The sequence below is a fragment of the Humulus lupulus genome, chromosome X (genome assembly GCF_963169125.1).
Source record: "Humulus lupulus chromosome X, drHumLupu1.1, whole genome shotgun sequence".
Classification (NCBI taxonomy): Eukaryota; Viridiplantae; Streptophyta; class Magnoliopsida; order Rosales; family Cannabaceae; genus Humulus; species Humulus lupulus.
In genome coordinates this window covers 95,872,951-95,894,021 of record NC_084802.1, presented here as the reverse complement: position 1 = coordinate 95,894,021, position 21,071 = coordinate 95,872,951, and the positions used below count along the sequence as shown (strand labels likewise).

Genomic DNA, 21,071 nt, shown 5'->3' with positions numbered 1-21,071 from the left:
CTCTATGAGGTAGTATGCTTGACCTGGTCTATTTTGCAGATCTACTTTGGGCACTTTTATATCTCGCATTCTTATGCAAATGTATCTTATGATTGTATCCTATTTAATATCATTCTATCTACGATACAATAATCATTTTCTGCCAACAATTTCATAGCTGAATTGCAAAAGAATAATTCAAACTGTAAGCTAATCGATAATTTTGCTTAGTCTGCCAACAATTTCAGAGAGAGTTCCAACTCCAACACCCAGCTTTCACCTCATGCAAATTTTACTGGGACAACGTCATATGTGGTACCAAAGTCGGAAACCATCTTGAAATGTGATGATTCCATTGAACATATTAAGCACGAACAACGTTTAGGAGAAATGGATGAACTTGAGGCAGAACTTGTAGTTGAGTTTGAACATTTGCAATTCAGCTTGGATACAGAACAGACTCAGCACCAATGTTCAAAGGTAAAGATATATGCTTTACTAATAATAGTTTGCATTTTGCTATAAATATTAAAGTGATTCTCATAATGACTGAATGAAGACCCAAGAGGTGTAGCTTTATTGGTAGCCTGTTGTTCTCCCACAATGGCTGAGGTTTGAATATTGTAGGTTTAGTGAGACTAGTTAAAAAAAATGATTGAATAAAGAATAGTCAACTGACTTGTATGCTGGAAAATGACTCTCGAATCTAGTCTATTGTTAATGCTGTTGTGATTTGTTGATACACGTGCATTTTCATTGTTGGTCACTTGTACCTTTTTCTTATTTTTATTATAATAGTTACTTGTGATCTGGTTTGCATTTTCAGGATGTTATGGACACTGCTTCTTCAGTAAGTCAGAGCCTGAGTTATGGGGAGGTAATACCATCCCCGGTCTTCCAAATACAATAAAAGAAAGATAAAACTAATGGAAAAGGAAATGTGTCTTTGGGCAAGGCTACTGGGTCATTGTTTAAAGTTTCAAGTGATTGATATTAATCTGCTAATATAATTATATTTTGAGAGTTTGCAATACTCTTCTTTCTAGTAGGTGCTCTTTTCTAACATTAGAAAATTTTATGTTATTTTATTATTCATCATTCTACTAAATGATATACTGTGCCTTTTAAGGAAAGCTAACACTTAATTTTTTTTTTCATGAAATAATAATATGAGCAGCTGACAATGAGAGACGATTGTGTACTTGATGAGGAAATATTGTTGATCTTAAGGTCCTCTTGATTGGAGAAGAGGTGGGAAATTTGTATTTATTTTTTCTTAGAGCTCTTTCATTCTTTTTGTTCTTCATTTTTCTTCAAATTGTTTTTCATTCCAGGTTGGAGAATACCAAGAAGCATACAAGGTTGGATTTTCTTATTTATTGAAAAGATGATTTTTTTTTTCTTATGTAATCTTCTTTAAAAACTCTTGTCTAATGCTGCCCATTTCCCCTATGCTTTAGCATAGATATTCAAAGGTCTTTTGGACAAGTATGGTCCTGATACAATTCTTGATACTCACAGAGGTACGTTTTATTACTTGCCATGTTGACCTTTCTCTGATTTTTTTTTGTTTGTTTGTGTGGGAAGATGGGTCTGGTTACTTAGATATAATTCATGGTATTATTATGGTTTATTTTTCCTTGTATTGAATCTTATATTAATAATAACATGTTATTCAATTCTTAAAACTGGCCATTTTATTTTTGGAAGTAAGAAAGGAGATTATTCTTGCTTATTTACTTTAGTAGCAGCACTTGCATGACCTAAGCTACCTAACATGAGTTATGTAGGAAAACACAAAGACTTGCTATATTGTTACCTTAACAGAAGAAATGATATGAGTAAGCATTAAGAGAATCTTTGGAAAGCATATAGAAATGCTCCATCTCCTTATTGTGTTGATACAATCATAGCTTAATTTGTTAGACATGAGTTTCCTCTGAAGGAATTCCTCACTTTTTTTTATCAATCACAGAATTTACATGAACGCCTAAGCTTTTGAGAGGCTTGGTTCTCTCCCATGAGCACAATTCTATCAATTCTCTCTATATCCTTTCCCTTATGATCTAGGCAGTTTATATAGTAATCCCCATTGTCCACATAGGCAGTATATTTGCTTAAGTTTGTATTTTGAAATCACAAATGATGGACTAGAACTATAATATCTTGGCTTCTCTGTAAATGATATGTCATGCTTTACATGATGGTCATGATATGTACTTTATGCTACAAGTTGATGGAGATTTCCTTGAAAAGAGTTTCTTTATTTCCATTTGTCTGTTCAGTTTTTAATTTGGAAACTTGCATATCTTTATTGTATTCATGATTTAGTTGAAATTATGATTTGAGATTTATAAGTCTCTCTCGTTTTTTTAGAGGTTTTTTTAAGGATTGAAAGAGTTATTGTTTTAAAGTTTAGTGAGTGTCTCTCATGATTTGTTCTAAATTTTCTTTCTCACCCTGTAAATCACATTTCTAAACTATAGGTTATTTGCTCCAAGTTTTTGTATCAATTACTGTGTGTTGGCTTAAAGATTATTCTATCCTTTTTGAAGCCTTTAATGGGTATTTATAGGAGATTTAGAGAACACCCTTCTGTTTTATTGGATATCCAACCACTTCCATGTCTTCTTGAGTGTTTGACTCTTCCGTGTAAAGCATTTTTCCTAACTTGGGTATGGTTTTTCTGTGGTGAAGTCAGAACAAAAAACGTCCATTTTTTGCTCTGATGTTTCAAATTGGTGAAGATGCTCTGTATCATAATGTAAGTTACTTACTAGCTACTGTAGAGTAATTTTATAATAATGTAGTTGTTTCTCTACCTCATATTTATTTATTCTCTCTTTTATCTTCCTCTCTTTTAATGATTCCAATCTGACTATATTTGTTTTAGATATGAAATTATTATTTTTTTTTTCCTTTGCTTTGGGTCTTGTTCAGTATGACTATTTATTAAACATGATTTCTGATGTTATTCTAATTTAGTTCAAGCATATTTCTTTTATTGCCTTCAATATTGACATTGCACACTATCTGTTTGCAAAAATGTTTTAATGATAAAGTTAGTGTAACCTTATAGTTTGCTTCTGCACACATGGTTGTTTGTTCAAACTAGAATTGGGTTAATGTGAGGTGTTAAAAATGACATACATATATAATTCTTAGTAAGGAAGATCTTATTTAAATGTTTTTTTTCGTATCTTTTTTTTTAATCAATGATTCAATATTGTGTTGTGAGTTATGGCTTCAAATTTTGTGAGGTGAGTTAATATCTGTTCAATTTAACTTTTTTATATGCATGGACAATAGTTAAAATTTTCTTTTCTGGTTTTAGTCTTCCTTGTTTCTGTATTTTGTTTAAATACACCAAATTCTTGAATATTTCAGAGTTTAGTTCTGCAGGGTTTCGTTTATATTGCAGTAGTTTATAGCAAGTTATGTTGTTTATTTAATTAATAATAAAAATTTAATGAAAGACTTAGCCTTTATGTTGCCTATATTTATTGAGCGAAGGACAAATTACGACAGTTTTTTTATTTGTCTAAGGCTATTTTTTAACATGTGATTTTGAGTTCTTTGAAATCATTTTTATTGCAGTCATGTTGCACCATGTTTAATGGTATACTTAAACTTAATTGAGTTGGCACATGTAATGACACCCTTTAGAATCTAAATAAATAAACATTACTATATATAAAGTAAATGTTATAAAACTAATATTAATAAAAAATGAGATTTATTTTGTATAAAAGTGTTTAAAAAATGAGATTTCTTTTTACTGCTATATTTTGGTGTCATAGTGGCTGAAAGTATTGTGATTGAATTAATGAAAAAATATGAGAGTGGTTGAATTAGTATTTTGACTTGATGCTAGATTGAACATTGGTATTTTTATTATCTTACTATGGCAGAATTAGTGCATTGATTATCTTGTTTAGATTAGTCTTTTTGGTACTGTAAAATAAGAAAAATTGAATTTCCTTTTTTTTTCAAGTGTCTTTAGTTTTGCATTTTCTTGTAATTTTCATGTAGTTGAACTTAGTTTCCTTATTTACTTTTGATTTGTCTTTAGTTTTTCATGTTAATTCAGGCTAAAAATAAATATTTGCCAAAGCACTGTTGCCTAGAAATATAGGTTTCCATCACAAGTATCTCAATGAAAATAGATATTTCTACTTTGGCGTCTAAATGCATAATTTGTGATCTTTGTATCATTTTTTCTACACAACCCGTATAGGAGACTGTATTTTCTTTTGAAGGCTGCACTGATCAAATAAGTAAAAGTCCGAATATGATATCCAATTATTTGCAAAAAATTCTATCTAATTTGAAAACTCTTTTATAGTTCACTATTAAGTATGAGTTTGAGTATTAATAATTTAATTTCTTATGTAGTTGAGCAAACCGATGCCACAATGGAAACAAGAGTATAATGAATCATGGATTGGAGGATGGAGCTATCTTCAAACTTTCATTGTGTGTATTTGATTATGTTTTGTTGCTCACTTTTTAAGTAAAGGACTAGTAGTTTGTCATATCTTTTTGTAGACTTCAAAACTTCAACTAAGAATGTTACGAAGTGGTGATAGTTATGGTTTGAATTGAATATTGTGAATGATTTGAATTAGTTATTGTTCAATGTTATAATTCTCATAGTTTGTGATATATATTTAATTTTACATATGTTGATTAATTAATACAATAACAAATCAAGTGCAAAAGAAGAAGTGTTACAAATAACAAAGAAAAAAATGGTATTATTTGTGTTTTAAAAATATTTATAATTTTTTTATATAAATATTACAAATGTAATAAAGAGTTATAGTTAATATAATATAGCAATTTTAAACGTTATAAAATGATCAATTATAATAGCGTACATAAATTTTTTTTAAGTTGTTATACTAATGAATTGTTATTAATTTAATACTATAACTACTAAAGAGGTGTTATGGAATCATTTACTATATCAGTGAAAATAACATGTGAAAACTGTTATGGAAAAGTCTGGACTTTTAATAACAGGGGCTATGTTAGCGTTTTTAAAAGCGTTATAAATACTTCCGGTTAGCAATTTTTAAGTGTTATAAAAACTGTTTTTTCTTGTAGTGAAGATAAGTGAAAGCATGCTAGGGCACTTAGAGTATTTTTCAAAATTTTGATATTTTGTTAAATCAAACCAAATTGCTATGCTAAGTTCGGTCATGCGAACAAATAGATGTCATAATAATATGCAAATATATTATAATATCAAAGCGATCCTTTTACACCGCAAGCAGTAACTGCTTGGATGTAATTGTTCAAAATAAAAGTAAAAGCTGCCCATGCAGCAAAACCAAAGAAAAATTATATTGTCTTTACATCACGACCCGTAGGTCGTGTAGTTAAAAAAGAAAGAAATATAAAAAGAAAAGACTAAGGAGCTTGAGGATCTGGAGGATCCTGGGGAAGATTCTGGTCGACAGCTTCATTGTCTACACCCTCCATCCCGGCGGCCAGCGAGATTTCGGGGGAAGCAGGGACCCTCGATCTTTCTTCTTCAGCCAACTGAGCCGCGCAGCGAGCCAGGTTAGCTTCCCTTGCATTCTCAGGAAGATAGTCAAAATTGGCACCCTGATTGTGCTTCCAGAAATCGTAGAAGTACCTCAGGGTGGCATTTTTGTACCTCTCCAAGTTGGCGGCGTTGGTCTTCTCCAAGTTCTCAACCCGACCCTCCAAATCTCTGGTTTCTTGCCTACTCGCGATCAAGTCTAGCTCGAGCTGCTTAGCCACTTTTAAGTTAGAGCGGTTGGACTCCCTGTATTGGTCCCTTTGCTCGCAGGCTTTTTCCAGAGACTTCAGCTTCTCCTACACCTCCTTAGCCAGTTGGGCCTTTTCCGCAGTCACTACCGCCAGCTGATCAGCATGTCTGGCCTCAACAGCTTTGAGTTCGTCCTCATGCCATTGCTCCGAGGTCTTGGCCTGCTCGGTGACAGCACCCAGGCAGATGCGGCCGGTAGTAAGGGTTACCTTCCGCTGGGGGAACCGGGTATTCAATGGGCAATGAATCCAGATATTTACCCCTTTACGGAACTGAAACTGAGATTCCAGGATATTTGCCGACTTAAGCGGGTAGTCCTTATTAGTCAAGCTTCGACTCCTGAATGGGAACTAGATCCGTCCAAAGGGAAACTTATTCTCAATCTCAATCTGTATTTATTCAAAGTGGTTTTGTATTCGTATATGGGCTTTTACCTTTTACTGGGTCATTAATGCATCAATGGAGGAAACTAAATATTCTGTTTTTAGCATGGCCTGCAGTCATAACAAAAATTAGACAAACAGTAAACTAACGAAGACCTGTTTTCACAAAAAGAGATGACTTGCACTAGTGAACTTGTTTAGGGCACGGTTCAAAATTGGGTCAACACCCATCGTTTCCGTAGCCGCCATTGCCTCTTGGCAGCATTCATGCTTCGCGATCTTTGTGACCCTCTCCTTGATCAGCTTGAAGAAGCGACCAACCATCAAGTTTCCTGTTGAGGCAGGATCTTCCTACTGAGGTTGGTAAGATGGGGGATCGGGTGAAGGAGTCGACCGAGCCTCAGTAGATGGAGTCTGCTGCTCACGGGGAGAAGGCAGAGTTGCTGTGGTGGAGGGCCTATCCTTCGGAGGACCTGCGTTACGGGCCTTCTTTGCCTGAGGCTCTTCGTTGCTCTCCCCAGTATGTCTCTTACTGGTTTTCTTCTTGCTTGGAGGGGTAGCGGTAGCCTCTGGGGTGTTGTAAAGATCGAACACATTGGTGGAGTCCATGTCTAAAAAGCAAGAACAAAGTCAAACAGTAAGAAAGCATGAATAGCCAAACACATTACATCAGAAAAAGAAACAAAAAATGATTGCAAAGTCCAATACCCGAGCTATTATTACTGGTCGCTACACTACAGACTCTACTAGTCTTACACTCATTCTTTGACACGAAGAAGTCTGGCCCTAAGTGTGGAGCATATTTAAAATTTCCCTCCCCATCGAATAGATGACAGGGAATTGGTAAATTTTCTAAAAGCGAAACAATTATACCGTTGTCATCCGACAATTCATCAGAGAGGTCAGCAGGCTCGGTGGCCTTCTGCTTTCCTTTCCCTAAAGGGGTCGAGGGCCTCTCTGCTCGAGGAGTGCCAGCAGGTTTCCTGATCGTGACCCCAGTCGGTCTCCTCTGTGGAGGTGACGCTTGAGGTTACTGCTCGGGTTCCTCTTCGGCGCAAGCACTCCCAGCCGAGGGCCCCCTCGTGTCCGAATGAGGGGCCCAGAGGCTAGCCAACCTAAGGTTAGCCTCTGTGACCAAATTCTTGACACTCTTTTCAGTATCAGTCATGCTGGCTAAGAGTGTCGATCTCGAATCCATGACCGGAGTTGGGTTTGGTCGCAGCCACGGGCCTGGAAGACATCAAAATTTTAATATATTGTGGAGGAAAGCACTAAGTGAAGAAGTCATCTAGCGATACAAAAGTTTTACCTTCTCGTGCGAAAGCTAGGTTGTCCATGACCATATCAGCCGTAAGAAAGTACTCTTGATAGTACCTCCCCACGTTTGAGATGTGGGTCGTGTCAGTCAGAAAAGTGCGCCCAATTTCCTGATGACAAAGGTGGAAGAACCCCGTGCCTTCATGGTTGGGGTTAGATTTGAGGTCGAACAGGTAGTTGACCTCATGAGGCGATGGCATGGGCCATTTCTTCTAGCTGTACAGGATATAGAGTGCAGCAAGCATCCTATATCCATTCAGGGTCATTTGAAAGGGGGCAACTCCAAAATAGTTGGCCACCCCCTGAAAGAATGGGTGAAGAGGCAAGGTCGCCCCTGCCTCAATATGAAACTGCGACCAGGCGCTATAGGAGCCTCCAGGAAGATTAGCCCTTTGGTCTGGGTTGGGCTTGACTAGAGTCACCCCTGGCAGGCCATATTTCCTTAAGTAGTTGGCGATCATTCTGATCGTCACCCTACTTTCAGACACTACATGCCACTCAACATCTAGCTGAATGGCGTGTCGAGGGTGGGCATGTCTTTGGATGTTTGGGTCGGGAGCATTCTCATCTCGACCACTGGTCGAGGGAGCATCAGCCGCAGCAGCAGGCTGGTGAGAAGGGTTAAAGTTTTTCCTTTTCTGGGCCTTGGTTTTGGTGCGAGCCATGTTTCGGGTGAAGACTGGGGAAGTGTTTGGAATGGTACGAGAAAAGGGAATATCGGGTATCAATGTCGAGGGTTTTTCTTCATCCTCGAGCAGTTGAGCTAGTAGATCATCGTCGATGGGTCTTTCTCCTCCCCACGGGTCTTGCATATAAACTGCAAACAGACAAAGGAGGAGATAAAACGCACAGCCTCGGAGCTTATGTTGAAAGTTGGAATAACGTTGCTCGCATCTACGACCAGCAGCATTCTAACCGAAACACTAAGTTTTATGTGTGCAGTTTGAAAAACGGATCAAAAAGTGAAAGTAAAAAGTTTTTCTGAAAAAAGCTTTTGCAAATCCAAAGGGTCGGGAAAAACCCAGTTTTTCAGCTAGCCTAAAAATCGAATTTTTACTTCGATTTTACGCCTTAAACCCATGATCCTGACTATCAAACTAATTCCTAACTTCTACAGAGCAAAACTATACTACCCTATCAAGCATCAAATGGTATATAAAAAATCTTCACAAATTTTTACCCAAGAACACAAAAAGTTTCAGAGCACGAAAGTAGTTTGCATGGCATCTCAAAGGGTTAAACGTCGAAGAGATTTACCTGAATGAAGATTAGAGATTCTAAAAAGGAGTAGCTTTGGGTTTGCAGGCGAAAGATCCTTAGCAAAGTGACTAAAAACCTTGAAGTTCCGGGCTCTGAAATATAGTTCTTGAGAGTTCTTGGCAAAGAGATGGCATGTAAAGAGTTAAAAGAAGAATGTGGAGATTATTTATAAAAGCTGAGGTGTGCCGAAAAAGGGTAATCATGAGTTACCTTTTTCAAGGCAAGGGGGTGTAACAGCCGTCGGAATGGTTTCTTGAAAACTGAAAAGGCATGATTGGACGTGATTAGGTCATAGTTTTTAAGAACGCACGAGAGGCTCTGACAGATTTCGTGAGGCATACGAAAAGTTAGTTTCCTAAGTTTACTTATTGCTGGTCGCAATAAATAAATTTGGGAGGCAAATGTTTATCCATAAATCAGCTGCTGATGACGTGGCAAGGACTTTTGACACGTGGCGGGCACGTAGCAGAGATACGGCTCGCCTATCGACCAGCATTATTTTCACATGAAAAGATCAAGTATTATATACGACCAGCCTGGTCGTATATTTCGTTCATTTATGTAAAGATCTGTACAGTTGTGATGATATCTGAGAATATCTCTTCATTATGACCTGCATATCCGATCATTAAGAATAGATATTATTTCCTAATTCATGTAACTATTCCTGAGCCTATAAATACACAAGAGATAGCTCAAGGAAGGGGATCGATCTTTTTCTTTCAGAATTATATTACTATTATCCATCATTGTATTGTTTTCTTCTTTCAAGGTTTGTGAAACTCAAGAACCCTAGTTCTTTGATCACACCTTTGGAGCTCAATACTAATAATAGCTTCAAGTGGACGTAGGTCATTACCAAACACTGGGGCCGAACCACTATAAATCTTTGTGTTCTTTATCTTTCCATTAGATTCTTTTCTCAAGCTCTATATTACTTTCCTGTCGTTTTCTAGATTCCGTGTCGTTGACCAAAATCAGGGTCAACACATATATAGATTGTACGCCCTGACTTTCCCACCGGCTAATTAGCGAGCTAACCTGCGGCCTAATCATGATTATCTCGTGGACATCCCCAAAACCGGAGCTGCCATCATAAGATCATACCTCCTTAGCTCGAGGTAACATGAGGGTTCGCCTCCGGTGACTTAAAGAGGGAGTCCGGGCTTTGAAGGCCGAAGGTCGAGTTAAGTACCCAGATCATAGTACGAGCTGGGGTTGGAGGCTATGACCCTTTATAAAGTCAACCACGCAAGGTAAACGTGCATATATCAGACATCACGTGTTTGATATATCCCTGACTTCTCGGACACGCAGCAGGAATGTGCGTATTTAGACACCCACGACTGGATTGGGCCGTGCGGCCCATTATCTCCTTACCTATTTATTTGACCACGCTTATGTGTCAGGTTTAGGAATTAATCATGAATGTCACAGAATTGACATGATAGATAAGAAGGTCACGGGATGACCTTCTTACCAACTCCCAGGTGCCTTCTCCTATAAATATGGAGACCTTGGGAGTTGATAGGGGTTGGATTCCTGATTGTAAGGACCCTGTAATCAAATATCCAGTACATAGCAATAATACTGACTAGTGGAGTAGAAGGATTTTAGCCTTTGAACCACTCAAAAAACGTACTTTGAGTCACCATTTCATTTTCCTAAGATCATATATCTGTTTCGGTTCAGCAGAAGCACTAATCCCTTTCTCTTCTTTTCTTAATTTCCCGTTGGCGAAGAATCGCGTCAACAGTTTGGTGCTTTCATTGAGAGCAAGTCCGATTAGTGCTGTCACAAACATCCAACTCTGGTGACTACTCGATCCAGGCACGGTAATGAGATAGGGCAGCATGATGGGCAGGAGGCTCATCATACTGCCATCCCTGGTGAACAAGTTCCTGAAGCCCAGCAGCGGCCACGAAAGCAGCCGGCGGGCCAAGATGACACCGGAAGTTCGGCGCCCCGGCCACCTAATCCAAACCCGTGTTATTACACTGCGGTGGAGATGGAGAATGCTCAGCTGAGGAGCCAGCTAGCAATAGCTAGCCAACAGATCAAGGATGCGCTGGCCCGACTACCCCCTCTTACAACCGATGCTAACGACGGAGAGAGGCAAGGCGAGGCTACTAAGTCTCGCCGAGGTAACCAGTCCAGACATAGCCGCTCGGACAGATTTGTGATAGCCAACTCCACTCCTTCATCACACCATCGAGAGGCAAACTTTGAAGAAGTGCCTGGAGCCAGGCAACAGTAATACAGCTGTTCGGTCAAAACGTCGAGTCCTAGCTCCCAACCATCCTCGAGAGCGCCCAGGGGAGCTCGAGGAAATTCCCAAAGGAGATCCGGGGAGGGCTCGCAGCATCAGCCCATCCCCAACAACCGTCCTGCGCCTCGTCCAGATCACCAGGCTCGGGATCAGCCAGTTGGCAGGGCCAAAAGGCCCCCACTGAACTTGATCCATCCAAACGGAACCAGGATCGCCTCTCCAGTCAGGCACCCTCTGTCTCCAATCAGATATCCATCTCCTCCTTGGCCCGTCCGAGATATTCCAGCCTACGGAAGTAGCAGGAGAGATCCGACGTCAGCTGGACATTCCCGGCATAGCAGGGTATCAAGGGAAAGCCCAGGTCCTCAGCACCAAAGGCGAGCTCCAAGCCTCTCTAGCAAGAGTTACTGGACCAGCAGTCGCCGGAGTGACCTTTGTGGCGGAGACCTGCGTCAGCGCCTAAGTTCGGCACAAAGCCCACAAGCCGCTCGGGGAGGCGATCTACGGGATCGCCTTAACTCCCATAGGGGGGAGCAGGTAGGAGGAGACAGCCATGCTCGCTCAGGGGGGGCCCTGTCCGAAGTACATAACGGAGGGAATGCCCCAAATAACCTATCTCAAGACAGGAGGGGCAATAACCCACCAAATATTTACAATGGATCTGGAGCTGTTGACCCAGATGGAGGAGTTGATGAGGAAGCTCCTGTCAGAAAAAGAAAAAGATGAATATGATTCTGGGGACGAGATGGAGCTCTTTGCCCCCAGCATAGCAGTAACGGCTTACCCACCTGGTTTCCGTATGCCGCACCTGTCTAAGTTCAATGGAGATGGAGACCCTTCGGATCACCTAGGGATGTTTAACACCCTGATGATGGCCCACAACATTGGCCCCAAGCTAAGGTGTCTAATCTTTCCTTCCACACTAACTGGACCTACCAAGCAGTGGTTCAAGCAAGGTAAAAGACAGTCAATCAGCTCCTGGAAGACTTTCTTGGCAGATTTCAAGAGGGCATTCCGAGCCTCCCAGGCTGCCCGCGTTCATGCCGACTCTTTGGCTAACGTGAGGCAGCAGCCCGGCAAAACTCTGAAGGCTTACCTGAGTAGATTTACGAACGTCGCTGCTCGGGCCAGAGACGCGGATGATAGCTCCAAGCTCATGGCCATGAGAACTGGAATCCTCGTCGGAGGGGATCTCTAGAAAGACATACAAAGAAAGGGAGTCAGCTCGGTTAATGAATTCCTTAACAGGGCCCAGGAATGGATAAACTTGGAGGAATTCGAAGCCTCAGCTGCAGGAACTAGCCAGGTCCCTGATTAGCCCGCTGGAGTGGGGACGGAGGTCGTGGCAGCGACCCAAAACGTCACACAGAACAACTAGCTCGGTGGAGGCAAAAGAAAGGGAAATGGTGAAGGCAACCAGCACGGCCAAAAGAAGAATAAGCCCGTAGACAAGTTTAAGCCTGTCTACGCTACTTACACAGAGCTCACCCAGTCTAGGGAGAACATTTTCCTAGATAATTCTACTCGCCTCCCCTGGAAGAGGCCCGAGCCGTTGAAACACCAAAAGGGGAAGAGAGATACCTCCAAGTTTTTCCGCTTTCACAACGATGTTGGCCACAACACCGATGATTGTAGGCATCTAAAGGATGAGATCGAGACCCTCATCCAAGCCGGTCCATTGGCTCAATACGCGCAGAATAGAGTCTCAGCAGGTTGACCCACTCCAGAAGTCCCGGCCAGTCAGCCTGGGTCTCGAGTAGATCAGGACGTCCCTCCTCCCTTGGTTGGAGGGGAGATATCCACCATCTCTAGAGGTCTGCATTTGGCTGGCACGGGCAAGGGCGCCCAGAAGAGATACGTGAACGAACTGAAGGTGCATAACAAAGTGGAGTTCGTCCCGGAGCAGCGCCTGCCGAAGCAGCAGCGATTGGAGAAGCAACCGATCATTTTTACGGAGGAAGATGCGAGCTATGTCCAGTTCCCCCACAATGATCCTTTGGTCGTGGCAGTTCAGCTCGCCAATCGAAGAGTGAGGAGGGTGCTGATCGACAACGGGAGCTCGGTGAACCTCCTATTTCGATCCATGTTAGAGAAGATGGGTTTGACCGTGGCCGAGTTGAAGGCGACCTCCATGATGTTATATGGCTTTTTGGGAGAAGTATCGGCGGCCATAGGGACGATCGAGCTAGTGATCACCCTGGGAGAAGGACCTCGAACAGTCTCGAAACTCCTCGAGTTCGTGGTCATTGACTGCACCGCTGCGTACAACGCAATTTTGGGACGACCTACGCTCATGGAATTTAAGGCCGTCACTTCCATTCGCCACCTCGCGATGAAATTCCCTACTTCCACGGGAATATGCACTGTCCATGGCGATCAGCTCGCTGCCAGGGAATGCTACAGCATTTCCATGAAGGGAAAATCTAAACCCGGGCAGCTGGTAATGGCCATCCAAAGTGGTGAAGAGGAATCTCAAGAACCCTTAGCTGATCCTGAGATTGAAAAACCTCAAAGCGCCGAAGGGGAAAATGTCGTCTTAAGTGAGGATATTGACCCCCGAATAGGCGAGGACAGATCCGAGCTCCAAGATATTGAGGAGCTCGAGGAAGTGAACATTGATCCTCAGAATCCATCACGGATGGTTAAGCACGGGAAAAACCTCAGCAGCGAGAGGAAGGCGGAGCTGGTTAGATTTCTGCGGGATAACCTGGACGTGTTTGCGTGGTCCCATGAGGACATGGTGGGAATCAACCCTAATGTCATCATGCATACACTTCATCTGGATAAAAGCATTCCCGCCAAGTCCCAGAAGCAAAGACGCCTAGGAACAACCCGGGCTGAAGCCTTGGAGGAAGAGGTAGCCCGGCTCAAAAAATGTGGCTTTATCCGTGAAGCCAAGTTTCCAATATGGATCGCTAACCCCGTGCTGGTCCCAAAGCCCAACGAAAAATGGCGGACCTGCATAGACTTCTCCGACCTGAATAAAGCCTGCCCCAAGGATTGTTTTCCACTGCCAAGGATTGACCAGTTGGTAGATGCCACTGCAGGGCACGAGCTCATGTCATTTATGGACGCGTACTCGGGCTATAATCAGATCGCCATGAATCCGGCGGATCAGGAGCACACCAGTTTATTGACCTCGACTAACGTTTATTGCTACAAGGTCATGCCGTTCGGGCTGAAGAACGCCGGAGCTACCTACCAAAGGTTAGTAAATAGAATGTTCGCGGACCAGATCTGAAAAAACATGGAAGTGTACGTCGATGACATGCTAGTCAAGTCAAAGACCGCCGATAACCATGTTTCTGACCTGGAAGAATGTTTCAAGATACTACGGGAGTATGGCATGAGGCTTAATCCGCAGAAGTGCACTTTTGGTGTCGCGTCAGGGAAGTTCCTGGGATTCATTGTCAATACCCGAGGAATCGAGGCAAACCCCGACAAGATCAGATCACTGCTCGAGCTTCCCTCTCCCAGGTCGCGAAAAGATGTCCAAGGCCTAACAGGAAGAGTGGCGGCCCTCAATCGGTTTATTTCCAAGTCCACCGATAAGTGTTTGCCATTCTACAACCTGCTCTGAGGAAACAAGAAGTTCGAATGGACAGAAGAGTGCGAAAGCGTATTCCTCGACTTGAAGGCACATCTGGCCGAGCCGCCCGTACTATCCAAATCAAAGGCAGGAGAGCCTCTTTTTCTCTACCTGGCTATCACTGAGGATGCAGCCAGTGCCGTATTGGTCCGGGAAGAAGACCGAGTTCAGAGACCAGTCTACTACATCAACAAGAGACTTCCCGGGGCTAAATCCCGATACCCGTTGATGGAGAAATTGGCGTTCTGCCTTATCACGGCCTCGCGAAAGCTCAGGCCGTACTTCCAGTCCCACTCAATACACGTCATGACCGATCAGCCTTTAAGGTAGGTTTCGCAAAAACCTGAAGCATCGGGCCGTTTGTTAAAGTGGGCAATCGAACTCAGTCAGTTCGAGATTTTGTACACTCCGCGAACTGCTATAAAAAGTCAGGCCCTGGCCGATTTTATGGCAGAGTGCGCGGGATTCCAGGAGGATCCCGCAGAAGACTCACCTCAAGTCACCTCGCCCCAGGCGTCGTGGAGAATCTTTGTGGATGGTTCATCCAACGAGAACGACTCCGGAGCTGGAATCATTTTGATATCCCCCGAGGGACATAGATTCCACTCGGCCCTGAGATTTGGATTTAAGGCCTCCAACAATGAGGCTGAATACGAAGCTTTGCTGGCCGGGCTGAGGATAGCTCAGGAGTTTAAGGCGAGCTCCGTCCAGTGCTTCAGTGACTCCCAGCTCGGAGTAAACCAGGTTCTGGGTGAATATCAAGCACGGGGACCCAAGATGGCAGCATACCTAACAAAGGTAAAAGTTGAGCTGTCCACGTTTAGGCGAGGCTCGATCGAACAGATACCACGGGAGCAGAACGCTAACGCAGATGCTCTTGCCAAGCTCGCCAACTCTAGGGAAACGGAGACCTTGGGGTTAGTGCCAATAGAATTCTTGGAAAAACCAAGCATAGAAGATGTCAGGACGGAGGTCGAGATGATCGATGCCAGTTCGACCTGGATGACCCCCATCCTTGAGTATCTCATCGAGGGAAAGCTGCCCGAAGGACGTAATGATGCACGATGAGTCCTATATCAAGTTCCCAGGTATACGATGGTAGATGGAGTGTTATACCGACGTGGGCATTCCCTACCTCTCCTGCGATGCGTTCTTCCAGGCGAAGGAAAGGCCATCCTGCAAGAGGTACATGAGGGTTTTTCCAGAGACCACACTGGGGGGCAGAGCCTGACCTTAAAGGTCCTGAGGCAAGGATATTACTGGCCAACTCTGTCCAAAGACTCGATTTCATATGTGAAAAAATGCGACAAGTGCCAGCGATTCGCCACAGTTGCCCGAGCTCCTCCAGTCGAGCTGAAGAAGATCTCGTCCCCATGGTCGTTCGCTGTTTGGGGGATCGACTTGGTGGGCGCCCTCCCTACTGGAAAAGGCGGGGTCCGTTACGCCGTGGTAGCCGTCGACTACTTTACGAAGTGGGCCGAGGCAGAACCTTTGGCGACGATAACGTCCAAAAAAGTGCTTGACTTCGTGGTTAAAAGCATTGTTTGCCGATTCGGCCTGCCCAAGAAGATCGACTCTGATAATGGCACTCAGTTTGACAGCGACCTGTTCATCGAATTTTGTGAAAGGTACGGAATTGTGAAAAGTTTCTCCTCCGTGGCCTATCCTCAGGCGAATGGCCAGGTCGAAGCTGTCAACAAGACTCTAAAGGCGAGCCTCAAGAAGAGATTAGATGAAGTGAAGGGGGTTTGTCCAGAACAGCTCCCCCAGGTCCTATGGGCATACCGGACCTCGCATCGGACTCCTACGGGTCATACTCCTTTCTCCCTAACCTTTGGGAGTGAGGCAGTCCTCCCCGTGGAAATTAAGGTGCTTTCACATAGGGTCCAGTCTTATGACCAGGACTGCAACCATGAGCTACTGTAAAATTCCCTTGACTTAGTTGATGAAAGGCAAGAAGATTCGCAACTCCAGCTCACCCATTATCAGCAAAAGATCACTCGCTATTTCAACTCTAAAGTCAAAAAGCGCGCCTTTAGCGTTGGCGACCTGGTCCTAAGGAGAGTTTTCTTAGCCGGTAAGGACCCCAAATATGGAGTCTTGGGACAGAACTGGGAAGGACCATATCAAGTCATCGAGGTCATTAAGGAAGAACTTAGAAGTTAGCTCGGCTTGATGGAGGGGTAGTCCCGCGGACTTGGAACGCCATCCATTTAAAGAGATACTATCAATGATTCACTTGTAAGGCCTAGAAGGCCATTTTTTATGTATTGAGAAATGAGGATCAGCTTTTTGTTTATATTTGTACATGTTTCAAGTGTAATCTAAAGTAACTAGGAAAGGGTCTTTCGTGGATATAACGAGGTCACCTTAACGACTTAGAAGTTGATTCATATCGATTGATCATTATTTTTCTTAAAAAATGCGAGATATTGGTAAGGATTAACGCGAACTAAGTCCAATCCTGGATATAACCAGGTCATAAAACATAGAAGTTGATTTAAATCTATTGATCGTTGTTCTTCCTAAAGAGCTCGAGATATGGATAAAAGTTAACACGAACTATGTTTTCAAATTAAGTTCCTGGATATAACCAGGTCATAAAACTTAGAAGTTAATTTTAATCTATTGATCATTGTTCTTCCTAAAGAGCTCAAGATATGGATAAAAGTTAACACGAACTAAGTTTTCAAATTAAGTTCCTGGATATAACCAGGTCATAAAACTTAGAAGTTGATTTAAATCTATTGATCGTTGTTCTTCCTAAAGAGCTCGAGATATGGATAAAAGTTAACACGAACTAAGTTTTCAAATTAAGTTCCTGGATATAACCAGGTCATAAAACTTAGAAGTTGATTTAAATCTATTGATCGTTGTTCTTCCTAAAAAGCTCGAGATATGGATAAAAGTTAACACGAACTAAGTTTTCAAATTAAGTTCCTGGATATAACCAGGTCATAAAACTTGGAAGTTGATTTAAATCTATTGATCGTTATTCTTCCTAAAGAAGCTCGAGATATGGATAAAGATTAACGCGAACTAAGTTTTTCAAAAATTGTAACCAAAATGCGTAAGGGCAAAAGTAAGAATCAATCAAAAATAAAATTAAGTTAAATTGTCTCGAGGTGGAAGCACCTCATGCATAGGTTACACAAAAAAAAGGGAGTTAAAAATGTTGGAAGAAAGGACACGAGAGAGGGAGGCCCTAAGCTCCGCCAGGTGGCCCCTTGGAGGTCGCCGTCTCGCCCCGTTTAGCTGCGCCAGAGCCTTCCCCGGCCTCAGAGGGCGCCTCTTTATCAAGGCGAGCTTGGAACTTCACCAGCAAGCGCTCCCAGAGGTTCGCTGACAGGAAAGAGAAGTCAGCGTCTGGATTGTAGGCCCAGCAATGGTAGAACAGGTCTTCCAAGGCCTTTTCCGAAGTTGTCCACTCAGCCTCCAGGGCGGCCTTGGCCTCAACCTTCGCGGCATCTAGGTCTATCCACGCGGTGGCAAGGGCGGTCTCAAGCTCTTGAACCTTTGTGCAGGTTTTTTCCAACTCGGCCTGTGAGGCCGCCAGAGCATCCTTAGCCGCCCGCAGAGAAGTCTGGTGCTCGCTCCTCATGTCCTCGAGCTGAGTTTTGGTCCTGGCGATGCTTCGGTGAAGGGAAACAGCGCTCTGTGAAGGCGGAAAGGCAATTGCCTTAAAAAAAAAAAAAAAAAACAGGGCAAAGTGTAATACTAAAAATCCATAAAAGGGTAAAGTCAGCTTACCGTTAGGGTCATGCCCAGTGAAGACTCCAGCACGCCCACCGGGCTCATTGTCTCGATGGCCCGGAGCTCCTTCACGTTGAACTTGTATATGTGGCTGGCGGCGTAGTTCGCCGACTCATACATCGTTCCCCGGAAGGCCTCTGGGATCTTCTCCAAGTCCTGGGGATTGACTGGGATGCGTACCTCGGAGGGTACGATCGCCGAAGCCCCGGGCTCCGCCCCTGCATCCTGGACGGGGGCCAGAGCTCGCGGAGGAGGTGGGGGCATGTTGCTTCCCCCTGCAGCAGGAGGAACTGCTCCCACGACCTGGGCAGCTGGGGCTTGCTCCTTCTCCTTTGCAGGAGACTTGGTGGGGGTACCGGCGGCATGCTTGGACGTCCGGAGCCTTTTCATTCTTGGCCCAGCGGCCCCAGCTGGGGGGTTCCCCTCGACAAACGCACCTCGCAGGCTCTCTTCGAACTAAGACATTTCTTCTGTCAAAACAAAGACATGGTTAGTACAAGAGTTAGCAATCATACAGAAACAAAAACAAAGGGGGAAAAAGATAAATTAAAGTATATGTATACTAAAAGGGATCCTACCCCCCGGGCTAGAAGAACCTATGGTTACGACCATCGAATCCGGAGCTCCCGCGGGAGAATCTAAGTCGATTATCTCCCGAGCTGATGCAAGTTCTGGATCTGACTCCGGTTCCGGGCTAGATTCTTCTACTTATTGCCTAAGCCCCGGGGCTACGGCACCCCTCTGGAGTGATGGCCATGACCTAAGGTTGGTCCCATACTCCTCAAAAAGGATCGACCTAAAGGCTAGGGTGTTATCTACTACTACGGTACCCCTAGGCCGGCTATCTTGGTAGTCCAACACAAGCCGGTCGACGCAGTGGAGCAGGGTTGTGTTCAGATCCGGATCACTTCGATGACGATGGACGAGCTGCCTAGGATTGAACCTAGCTAGCCGGGGGTCTGTTGTGGCCCTATCTAAACTCCTAAACAAGTAAGGGTTACCTTGGCCAGAAGGACCCGCGGCTGCTCCAGACTGGATCCTCTCCTCGCCCGTCCTCTGGGCGACCTCCAACGCCCGCTTCCTGTTCCTCACTAGGGGAACTTTGTCATCCTCGTCCTCTTAATCTTCATTTCCCGCGACCTCCTCCACGATGATTGGCCTGGTATCGCGGGCTAGGGGAAGCCCCCGGGGCCTCCTTAGGTTCAGAGTCTAATTTGGGAAAATCAGCTTGCAGGCCACCGTTGTCTCGTCTGTCACGAGCACGCGATAATCCTTCTCGCTGGGGGGCAAGCCCGCCAGTCTCTCGTACTGGGCCCAGAGGGTCACAGATTTCTCTGTCCTCGCAAAGATAGCTGCAAGATCAATCTAAGTCATAAAGGGATACAGGAGGAGCTAAACGATACTTAACTTACGAGCTAAGGATGAAAAGCACTTACGAGGGCGATTGAAGTAATGGAGCTCGCAGTTTCTGAACCCTGTCGACATGAAGAATTGATCCTTAAAGTCGTTGGGGTGGCTGGGCAGCTCGATGACCGCAGCCGTGTTGGGAAATCGGGTCAAGTAATAAAACCCGTCACCTCGCCCCCGCTGATCCGGGCTAGCCTTGAGGCAGAAAAAATAAAAAATATCTGCAGGAGTGGGGACCTCCCACTCGTGCTTCAAAATAAATATCTCAACCCCGCCAACAACCGATAAGAGTTGGGGGGGGGGGGGGGGAGCTGAAATGGGGCCAACTTCACATAATTTAGGAAGTCAGCAAAATACTGGTCCAGCGGGAGGAAGGCCCCCGCCTTGAAATGCTCGCCACTCCAGGCAGCGAATTCTTCGTCGAGCGGCGCGCAGCTCCGCTCGCCTTCCGCAGGAGGTCGGGCAATCACTGATGCTCTCCCCAGCCCGATGTTGTGGGAGAGGAATAACTTGTTGATCTTCGTCTGGTCGGTAATCTTTGAGACGATCCTCTCCGCCTCAAAGAATGCGTCAGGAGCCACCTCGAGCTCTTGCTCCACTGCCGGCCCAAAATTGGGGATCGGGGAATCCGGCATCACCGCCTTTCCTTTATCTTGCTGGGAGGCCGAGTTTTCGACGGTCTTCTTTGGAGCGTTCCTCTTCGGTGCCATCTGGTCGCCTAACGAACAAAAGAAAAAATTTCAGAAAAGGCGACCTAAGCATAAGGAAGGGTCAAAAGGAGTGTTCTTTGCACGAGCTGAGATAAGCCCAGCCCGTGGAGAGTGAGACCACGCGGTTCAATGAACACGCGCCTGTGCTCCCAACAGATCCCCGATTACTTGGAATTCGTGTGTCAGGAGGGTCAGGTTAAAATTTTGCCTTGGAGGGAAAGTTCCAATAGGCATGAAAGGCAAAACTGCCTGTGAAGCGTGTCCCCTAAGCTACCCGATTTTGCACCCAAAATTCCAAAACTCCTACCCAGAAATTTTCCCCAGAAAATGCATCCTGTAAGCCATACTCCTAAAACGATTTCCTACAGCAAAAATACCCTATCCTAAAAGGCTTTCACCCTTCGTACCCACAAAAACCAGTAAACCCTTGCATGTGGCTACAGTAAATATTTACCTAAGCTACAGTGAAAAATATTTTCAAAACACACATGGTCGGGGGACTTACAGAGTGTTTGGTTGGGAGGTGGATGAAGGTGTCGCCTAGGTGGGAGCTTCACCGGAGTATTTGTTTCCAAAAGCTTTGAAGGAGTCCTCACGCCTGAGC

The 21,071-nt window shown here is 44.1% G+C and overlaps 1 long non-coding RNA gene across 2 annotated transcripts; it reads left to right on the top strand.

Moving 5' to 3' along the window:
- Positions 1-1,482: 1,482 nt before the first annotated feature.
- On the top strand, positions 1,483-4,644 carry LOC133804787 (uncharacterized). Of its 2 annotated transcripts, XR_009878628.1 has the most exons (3): positions 1,483-1,502; positions 2,677-2,743; positions 4,375-4,644. It is a non-coding gene; the product is annotated as an uncharacterized LOC133804787 (long non-coding RNA). The 2 variants fall into 2 exon arrangements; XR_009878627.1 differs by lacking the exon at positions 1,483-1,502 and having other exon boundaries at positions 1,523-2,743.
- The last annotated feature ends 16,427 nt before the right edge of the window (positions 4,645-21,071 follow it).